The 9,641-nt window shown below is 40.8% G+C and overlaps 1 protein-coding gene across 32 annotated transcripts in view; it reads right to left on the bottom strand.

The window, feature by feature from the left end:
* Nucleotides 1–9,641, bottom strand: part of Nrcam (neuronal cell adhesion molecule) — a 261,656-nt gene that overhangs the window by 203,428 nt on the left and 48,587 nt on the right. The window contains exon 1 of one of the 32 annotated variants that reach the window (XM_029484545.1): nucleotides 9,216–9,268. The exons of the other annotated variants lie outside the window; for them this stretch is intronic. The gene's annotated coding sequence lies outside the window, so the exon portion shown is untranslated. Of the gene's footprint in view, nucleotides 1–9,215; nucleotides 9,269–9,641 lie in introns of those variants that run through there. 32 annotated transcript variants of the gene reach the window in all.

Here is a 9,641-nt window from a genome sequence, read left to right as displayed (position 1 = left end):
GGGGTCTGCAACCCTATAGGTGGAACAACAATATTAACTAACCAGTACCCCCGGAGCTCGTTTCTCTAGCTGCATATGTAGCAGAGGATGGCCTAGCTGGTCATCATTGGAAAGAGAGGCCCATTGGTCTTGCAAACTTTATATGCCTCAGTACAGGGGATCGCCAGGGCCAAGAAGTGGGAGTGGGTGGGTAGGGAAGTTGGGGGAGGGGGGAGGGTATGGGGGACTTTTGGGATAGCACTGGAAATGTAAATGAAGAAAATACCTAATTAAAAAAAAAAGCATCACAGAAAAGTCTCTGTCTTAGGAAAGTAACAATAGGATTGGTCAATTAAGCTGGATTACTCTGGAGTTTGGAGAGGATACTGAAGGTACTGGGGAACCTATACAAAGCGAAGCAGAAAAGACACAAGAGAACTAGAAAGCAGATGGTGCCTGAGGTTCTCTCAACCCGTCAAATCCCTTCCAACCTTCTAAATTTAAGCAGGTACTATGAGTGAGTCTGTCTTTTTAGAGTGCTCTTTTGATCAATATTTTTTCTTTTATCTTCATAGGTCTTTTTGTTAGAATAAAATTCTTAGATTTTGTATCCATTATGCTTAAAGCATTTGACTCCCCAATTCTGGTCCTACAACATGTGTGCTATGCCCTTCACCCGCGCAGTACTCACAAATGAGGAGTATACTGTCTAGAATGGTTTTCATACCACAGTGGCATAAAATGAATAAATACCTACTGGATAATAAACAAAGATAAATGTACTCCTCCTGTCTTGGTTGCTACTAATGATGAAAAATTACCAATACTACAAATCATCCTACTGATATAAGACGCTATATAAACTGATAGATAAAGCTTTTAACACGCAACTGGTTAAAGACTAAAAAATCCAGAAGAGTTACATCTGAGCAACAGTAAAGAAAATAAGGCTGTAGCTGAAAAAGGTGTCAGCATGAATTCATTATTACAGTAATCACCTGTGCAGTGGACCAAGAAGTCGTGTTTGGGAAACATATTGGCGAAACAGAGCCAGGTTAGTTTCAGCCTTCCCTGAGGCAATTGTGGAAATTAGAAGAATCTGTCATTTTAAGTCATCTGGTATAGCCCTGCCAAAATGCAATTGTTTTCCTAAGATATCAACTGTGTTGTCTGATTTAGCTTTCAGTAAGCCTTGTGGAATCTCTCATTACAGTGAAAAGCCCCATGGTCATCTTAAGTTCGGGTTTTCTGTTTTCTGTCTCCAGCTTCACTGTCTAGCTAGACAGTACCCAGAGAAACCCAGTTCATTCTTCGAAGTTTAACTCGAAACCTCCTGTTCTCCCCAGGCTGGCTCTCAGTGCTTTGAAAGGCCTGCTACACCAGCCTATAACAAAAGCATATGAGAGATAAGAATATAACTCAGTAGGTAAAATACTTACCTCTAGAGCATAAATTTAATCTCAAAAACTCACTTTAAAAGAAGCTGGTATGGTGACACATACATTTAGTCCCATGACTTGGGGGTTGCTGGCCAGCCAGACTGACCTATTTGGAGAGTTCCTTGGCTCCATGAAAACAAATAAAACCCAACAGTAGTGGATAGTGTCCAAGGTGTGGCATCTGAGGTTCTTCTCTGACCTGCACATGTGCCTGTATACACGTGCACACCACCCTTCTACATAATCCTCCACACATAGAAGAGCACATAAGAGTGTGTATGCATGAATTTTATACCATCAGTGTTGATCAGGCAAAGGAGTTCCTGACATACCTCTTTTTCTCTGTAGTGTTTATACAACTCTTTTCTCTCAACTATTTATACAACAACTCTTCTTGTACATGTACATACAAGCCATAGAACATGCTTGTACTGAAAATAAAACCTAGCAGCTTCTGCTAAAATGTGATCAAATACTACTTTGTGTTTGAGCATACTATAAGGTTCGTTTTTCTATAGTCATTCTCACTTAATACTAAAAATCCAGTGCCTTTCTCCACCCATTAAAAACAAACAAATATGCCTCCTCATTGCTTCATCACAGCCTTCAACCCCATCAGGTATCCCCTGCTATCCCAAAGCCTCTCCTGCCTGGACAACATGTAGGCTGAAGGTAGATCCACACTTCATTTTCCTCTTCCAGATATAGTTCCCCTAATCTCATTCCCAGGTCTATAGCAGAAAACTTGCCACAGTTCCCCTTTCTTCTCTAATCCCATCTATTATCAATGGGTCACAATAAGTTTCTTCTCCAACCTTGCTTCCTCCAATTCATCCCAGTATCCCAGACTCCAACACCAACAGACATTCCCTATGAACAGGCCAGCTGAGCAAGGCAGGGAAACAGGCAAGCTAACTGAAGACCTTCACCATTCCCTTCTCTCTTCCAGACTCAAACCCCAGTCTCAACCCTATCTCTGTGACAGAACATGTGCTGCAGCCTTCCTTAGCATTCTGCTCACATCTCCTGTGGATCCCACACACCTCCCCAGCTCTAATATTCTCACTTTCCATTTGTTGCTTTATCTCAGCCCCCAACTCCAGCAGGCATTCTCTGCTAATTCACAGACCACTGCTGCTTGGGAAGCAGCATGCGTGTGTGTTTGTGAATCACCAGGTCTGTGCCTAGTGCCTGCAGATGCTAGAGAATAACAATCAATTCCCCTAGAACTGAAGTTACAAATGGTTGTGAGCCACCTTTTGTTCTTCTAGATCCAACCCCCAAGTCTCATCTCCACCCATTCCAAGGAGATGACATACATAACCAGTTCCTGGTTAAGCCTTCTGCTCACCTCCCTTCTGTGAACCTCTATTCCCATTACTAAGTGTAAGTAAGCTCCCAATACCCAGAAACACATTTTACCTGCAACCACCAGTGGTCACAACTATCAGATACAAAGAAAATTCCCTACCAGGCAACACTCAGGACTCATGCTCTTGAAAAATCCAGAAAGGAAACAAAAACCAAGGATCAAACATCTACCCAACAAAGACAAACCCATAAATCATCACGTAGACATATAATCATCCCAATCCAAGATACCTAGATACCATTGTCAAAACACAATCAATATACCAAGGCAATATGTCTCCACTAGAGGACAGCTATCCTACCACAGCAGTCCATGAATACTCCAAAATAGCTAAAGTACAAGAAAAAGACCTTAAAACCAATAGATAGGGGTACTCAAGAGGAAACGAATAAATTCTTTAAAGAAATGCATAAAAACTTAAACACTGAAAGGAAATGAACAAAACTGTTCAAGGCCTGAAAATAAAAAAGAAGTAAACCCAAACTAATAGAATTATGGAAATAAAAAATTTACAAATGTGAATAGGAAATACTGAGGCAAGCTTCACTAAAAGAATATGGAAAGCTCCTCGGAGTTGAAAATCGATCTACCTCAAGACCCAGCTACACCGCTCTTGAACAAATACCAAAAGGATGCTTCATCCTACCAGAAGGACTCCTGCTCAATTATGTTCGTTGCTGCTTAGTCACAGTAGCCAGAAACTAGAAACAACCTAAATGTCCCTCAAATGGAGAAAGGATGAAGAAACTGTGGTATGTTTACACAATAGAGTAGTACTCAGCTGTTAAAATGACATCAGGAAATTTGTAGGCAAATGAATGGAACGAGAATGGAGCCTGTCCTTTTCTAATGAAAGACAGAAAGGGAGGGCATCTGATGGAGAGGGAAGGTGGGGAGGAACAGAGAGGTATAGAAGGAGGAGAAACTGTAATTAGGATATATTGTATAAAAGAAAAGAATCTATTTTCAATAAAAGGAATAAAAATAGTAAGAACTAAACCAACCAAACAACAACAAAAACACCCATTGGCCAGTGGATAAGAGTGCATATTTTCTGGAGGATTTGCATTGAATTTCTAGCATCTACATGGTAGCTCACAATCTCTTATGACTCCAGTTCCAGGGTATCCAATGACCTCTCTTAGGCTTCCATGTACTTCTGAATGCACATGGTGTACATAAACTCACACAAGCACACATACACACACACACACACACACACACACAGAGAGAGAGAGAGAGAGAGAGAGAGAGAGAGAGAGAGAGAGAGAAATAGTATATATATTATATTTCCCTAGCTTCTTAGTGATACAGACAGAAAGTGACAAAGTCGGGACCAAAGATGGCTTGTGCTTATTCTTAGTGCACATCTCTTCCACTGACCCAACGTCTTCTATTGGTTGTGCAAATAAAAGAAGCACACAGACACCCATGAGTGCTTACTCCACTCTGAGGGCTACTGGATTCCAATGCATGTATTTGAGCCTCCTAACAACATTTTGACATAGGCATCTTCATCATCCTACCTGCCAGAAGACAACACTAAGGCACAGAACCTGAACTCATGAGCCAAGGTTGCATGGCTAGTTAAGTGGCAGAAAGAGCTCTGCCACCCAGAAGATTGTGGAAGAAGCTGTTGGATCTGTTGCTAGGAAAATGCCTAAGCGCGTTTTGGAACGTTCTCTGGCATTTCCAAAACAGTGAGACTTTTCTTCTCTTGTAAATCCTGAGAGTAGACATTGGCATTGGAGATGAGAAATGATGGTGATTCCAAGAAAAGAAGGAAATGCAGTTCTTCCCTTCCCCTCTCTGCTGTGGTGAGGGAACGTGTGGGTGACTTGGCAGCACAAAATGCTTGCAGCAAAAGTACCATCTGCTGCTTTGAAGCTGGCTATGTATACTTTTGGTTATTTTAAAAATCAGTGGAGAGAATGCATTGGTTGGGTGAAGCAGACAGTATAGGCCCTTGACATGCATGGAGTAAGTTCCATGGCTCATGGTTTGGAAGGGGATACCTGAGAGGCTCATAAACCACCAGTTTGCATTGCACATACTCCCTAGCTGCATTTGCACTCACACTTCTGTGAGGTATTCCTTGTTCTGAGTATGTCTGAAGGTGAAATAAAAGAGAGAGGAGCCAGGGAGAAGTGGCCCAATCGTAAGTGAATAACCTCCTAAAAGCTTCCCAAACAAACCCTTCTTAGTTCTCACAATACCTCCATCATTATTACAAGGATGCTACATACTGATATATTAAAGCATGGGCTCATTTATTTCTGCCAAAGCAAGTCAACAAATAAATGCACAGACAAAGACTATGTAAAGAGTGAAAGTCTCTAACTGAAAAGGAAAACTCGAGGTTTTGAGTTTGAAAAAGTTGTTGACTTTACATATATTTTTATGTGTGCATGTGTGAGTGTTCAGGTGGATGAAGGTACATACACATGCATATGTGGAGGCCAGAGGACAATCTCAGCCATTGTTCTCCACATTCTAGTCACCTGATTTTAAAGACAGGGTTCTTCACTGATTAAGAACTTGACAAGTTGGCTAGGCTAGCTGAATGGCCAACGAGCTGAAGGGTCCTTCTGCCTTTACTGCCCTGATACTGGGTTACAATATACACCATCGTTCTCATTTTTTTAACCCTTCAATATTTAAAGTTTATAGAGTTTTTTTTTTGAGAATTTCATACATGGATACCCTATGTACATCATTTCTACTTTTCCTTCTCCCTATACCCAACACTTCCCATATTCTTCCTACTCTTTTCTAAAATTGTTACACATAAATACATTACACATACTTCCCTACCCATCCCCCGTGTGTGTGTGTGTGTATGTGTGTGTGTGCGTGTGTGTGATCTAGAGTCCATTTAGTATTGCTCTCACGCACATGTGTTTAGGATTCACCACTTTAGATTGGCTAACCTGAAAGAGGACTGTGGGGGATCCATTCTCCCTCTGTCAGTAACCATCCCCTTCCTGCTTCATGTATAAGTTAAGCCTTGTAAAACTTCCCCTATCCTATTTAGCACATAAACTGGTGTTATTATTCTGTAGGTCTTATTTTGGGTGCTAGATAACAGGAATGCCTGGCTTTTAAAATGTGATTTCTAGAAGTCAAATTCAGCTCTTCATGTTTGCAAAGAGAGCAATTTACCAACTGAGCTATCTTCCCATCCCCAAAGCTATTAACTTTAGATGTGAGTTATATACCTCCAACACAGAATGCTCAATTAAAAATGTGTTGCAGCAGAAAGCCAGGAACATCTATAAATCTGTCTCTGTCTCAGTATGGGGCAGCAGGCAAACATTCTACACTTGAGTTATATCTGCAGCCTTCTCTTTACGTTTTGTTGTTCTTGAGACATGGTCTTCTGAACTTGCCAAAGCTAGTCTTGGAACTCACTTTCTAGTCCAGGTGGATCTTGAACTTCTTAATCTTCCTGCCCTACCTTCCCTAGAAGCTGTGATTCTAGTCCTTCATCTCCAGATAGGGCTTAATCCTTTCCATGTTCTTGAATTAAGAGATATCCTTGGATATCACAAATTTAAGTCCTAGGAATTCAAAGGGAAAGGGAAGAATATGTCGGATCACAGGAAAGTCCTGCCCTAAAACAGGAAAATGAAGCAAGAGTCTGCCTGCCAGAAACACCATGAAAAGCAGACTCAGCACTTGGGTAGTGGAGGGTGCAGAGAGGGTGCTCCACGCCAGAATCAGGCAGCAAACACTGACAACTTCTCGGAGATGTTGGCAATGGAAGAAAGAGGGGAAACAGAATGGAAACTCCAGGGAGCAGCAGAGATGAAAAGTGATTTTAGGCCACAGGAGACGTGAACACATTTGTAGGCTGAGGAGACAGAGGCAACAAGGAAAAGCAGAGAGAAATGAAAGTCCAAGTTGGCAAACAGGAATAGAACACAGTGTAGAGGGCTGGGAAAAAGGAACAGCACAGAGAATGAGGGACTCAGTGCCATACTTCCACACACACCATAAACACAGGAATCGTGTTTATGGTTCAACATGCTACGTCCTGTGTGGGCTCTTTGTGAGTCTTCTCCCATGTTGGAGAGAAGGCTTTTCTGAGTGAGGCTTTCTGTAATGGGCCAATGTATAGACAACAGCTGATTTGCATACTGCCCAGTCTCCTTTCTGAGAAACAGTTGGAGTCACTCAAAATGAAATGAAAGGCCAGCACACTTTAACAGGAATAGAAAGGGCCTTGCAACCTTGAACTTGAGCCTATTGGAATAAACAAAACAATTTTGCTTTGATGACTCTTAAAAAAACAATAAATAAAAGTGAGTGAACTAACTCTAACGTGAGCAGGATTTGTTGGTTTTGCTTAGCGGCAGTCATTTATGCAAATGCCCAAGAAGCAGTGAGTCCTGGGTATTGCCCAGTGCTTCCAAACTGGAATGCTAAGGCTTTGTGTTCCCTTCTTGTTTAGTTTAGCCAGGGGTTTCATCTTTACATGGGAAGACTTCTGCAACTGATTTCAAAAACCTTTTACTCTAATTAATGTCATGAAATATGAAAAGTCCAGGTTTTTTAAGACAAAACATTCCTTCTGCTACTGCATATAGTAATTTTTAATGTGTCAGTGTGCTTCCCAAGTCTTTTATTTTGCTTGTGTGATTATGCATTTATGGATGCCTGAATTTTTTTCAATTTTTTTTTAAAAAACTAGACTTTGAATGTTCTTTGGATCTCCTTTTCTCTGCCACAACCGAATGAGTATTCATTCTCTGGATGGTTGTAGCAGTATATGCTAATAATATCTTGCACTTCAGATTCAAAGGTATGAAGATCTTAAGTTCATGGCTAGCCTGGGCTACACAGAAAACCCCTGTCTCAACAAGCAAAAAATAAAAAGTAAGTGATATCCTTTATCACGTGATTTAACAACCTTTCACTTAGCAGTATTCAATTAACTCCCCCAACTCACTAAGCCTATAAAATCAGTTTCAGTGTCTGTTTAATAGTCTACAATATAAAGAAATCATATCCACTTAATCAGTGCCCTAATACTGAACATTAATGTGATTCCGATTGGCTGATTTTTAACTGCATTTCCTAAAGATACACTATTTTACCAGTACTAACTAAGAAACAGCCAGTAGAATTGTTAGACATTTGATAATATGGAGGACAATTCAACTATAAAGTTCATTGTCTTCACCATGATTAGGGGACGATTGAACTATCAGGATTTCAGGCCTGCTTCCAGTACCCAGCTCCAGGATAGCTCTGCCCACACTATTTGTTCTGAATCAGTCACTGAACTAGAAGTCTGCCCACACTCAAACAGCTACAAGTGATATGTGTCAGCAGCTTGTGATCTTGAGACCCCTTGGGGAAATTTCTCAGTGGGTTGGACTTAGCAATGTCCCAGCAGGCTTTAAAGCCATGGGTGGGATGCTAATTGTGACTATGGTCACAGTGCACAGGTGACTACATTAGGTTGAAAACTGTCAAATTGTCCATTTAAATATGTAAAGTTGGTTGTATATTAATTACGCTTCAATAAAAAAGTTGAAGAAATTCTGATTTGGAAGCAGAGAAATTCTGATTCCACCTGTCCCATGTGGGCTTCCAGGTGGTTTTAATGGGAAGCTGAGACCCATTGATCTACTATGCAGGATTTCCAAATGTGAACTGATAGATTGATGGACCCAATATAAAATTGACAATTAAATATTTTAAAATGAGTGATTTTTTTATTGTTTTTAAGGATATCAATTATCCTTTTTAAAATGCTGTTAAGCAAAGCAACTTAGAGGATTGATTTAGATAATTATATAATAGTTCATTATTCCAGTTTGTCTTAGTCAGGGTTTCTATTCCTGCACAAACATCATGATGAAGAAGCAAGTTGGGGAGGAAAGGGTTTATTCAACTTACACTTCCATACTGCTGTTTATCACCAAAGGAAGCCAGGACTGGAATTCATGCAGGTCAAGAAGCAGGAGCTGATGCAGAGGCCATGGAGGGATGTTATTTACTGCCTTGCTTTTCCTGACTTGTTCAGCTTGTTTTTTTTTATAGAATCCAAGACTACCAGCCCAGAGATGGTACCAACCACGAGGGCCCTCCCTGCTTGATCACTAATTGAAAAAATACCTTACAGCTGGATCTCATGGAGCCATTTCTTCACCTGAAACTCCTTTCTCTGTGATAACTCCAGCCTGTGTCAAGTTGACACAAAACCAGCCAAGGAATCTTTTAGATGCAGTGCTAGATATGTTAGATGCAGTGAGCCAGTACATAGATCATGCATATGAATGTGAGTGGCACTTCTTAAGGTTCTGTAACTCTCCTAAGGGGACTTAGACTAGATTAAATATGCCATTGTTTAAATATTGATATGTGTAGAAAAAACTAAACACAGAAATTGTAAAAATGAAATTGTAAAAACAAACCTGCTATGACCACACTGCTTCATCTCTGATTCTCAGAGAGCTCTATTTCAATCCAAGAGCTGTAGCTCCGTTTGCCAAATCACTGAGCTGGGTCTAGGCTTTTAAGCAAGAATGTGGGAAACACTGTCCCAGAAAATTGGAAGCTTCCTGCCAGGGGCACCATCTCAGTCTCCTGACAGGTGAGGCTCTGTGCCAGTGTCTTCATCTGAAGATAGAAAACAGCGTCATATCCACAATAAAACAGCCAGGCCTTCTTATTAGAGAAAATTAATATTCAATATCAGCTTGCGTGTCTCAACTCTGTTATTAATAAGAAGCCCTGACTATAATTGGTATTGGCACAGTATACAGTTTTGGGGCTTCACCCAGCTGGAAAATGATCATGGAGTACGGGGCTTCCTTCCACACAGTCTCGAAGAAGGATTA

Source organism: Mus caroli, chromosome 12, assembly GCF_900094665.2.
Source record: "Mus caroli chromosome 12, CAROLI_EIJ_v1.1, whole genome shotgun sequence".
Taxonomy (NCBI): Eukaryota; Metazoa; Chordata; class Mammalia; order Rodentia; family Muridae; genus Mus; species Mus caroli.
Note: the sequence above shows the minus strand (reverse complement) of the source record. Positions and strands in the feature narration are given on the sequence as shown.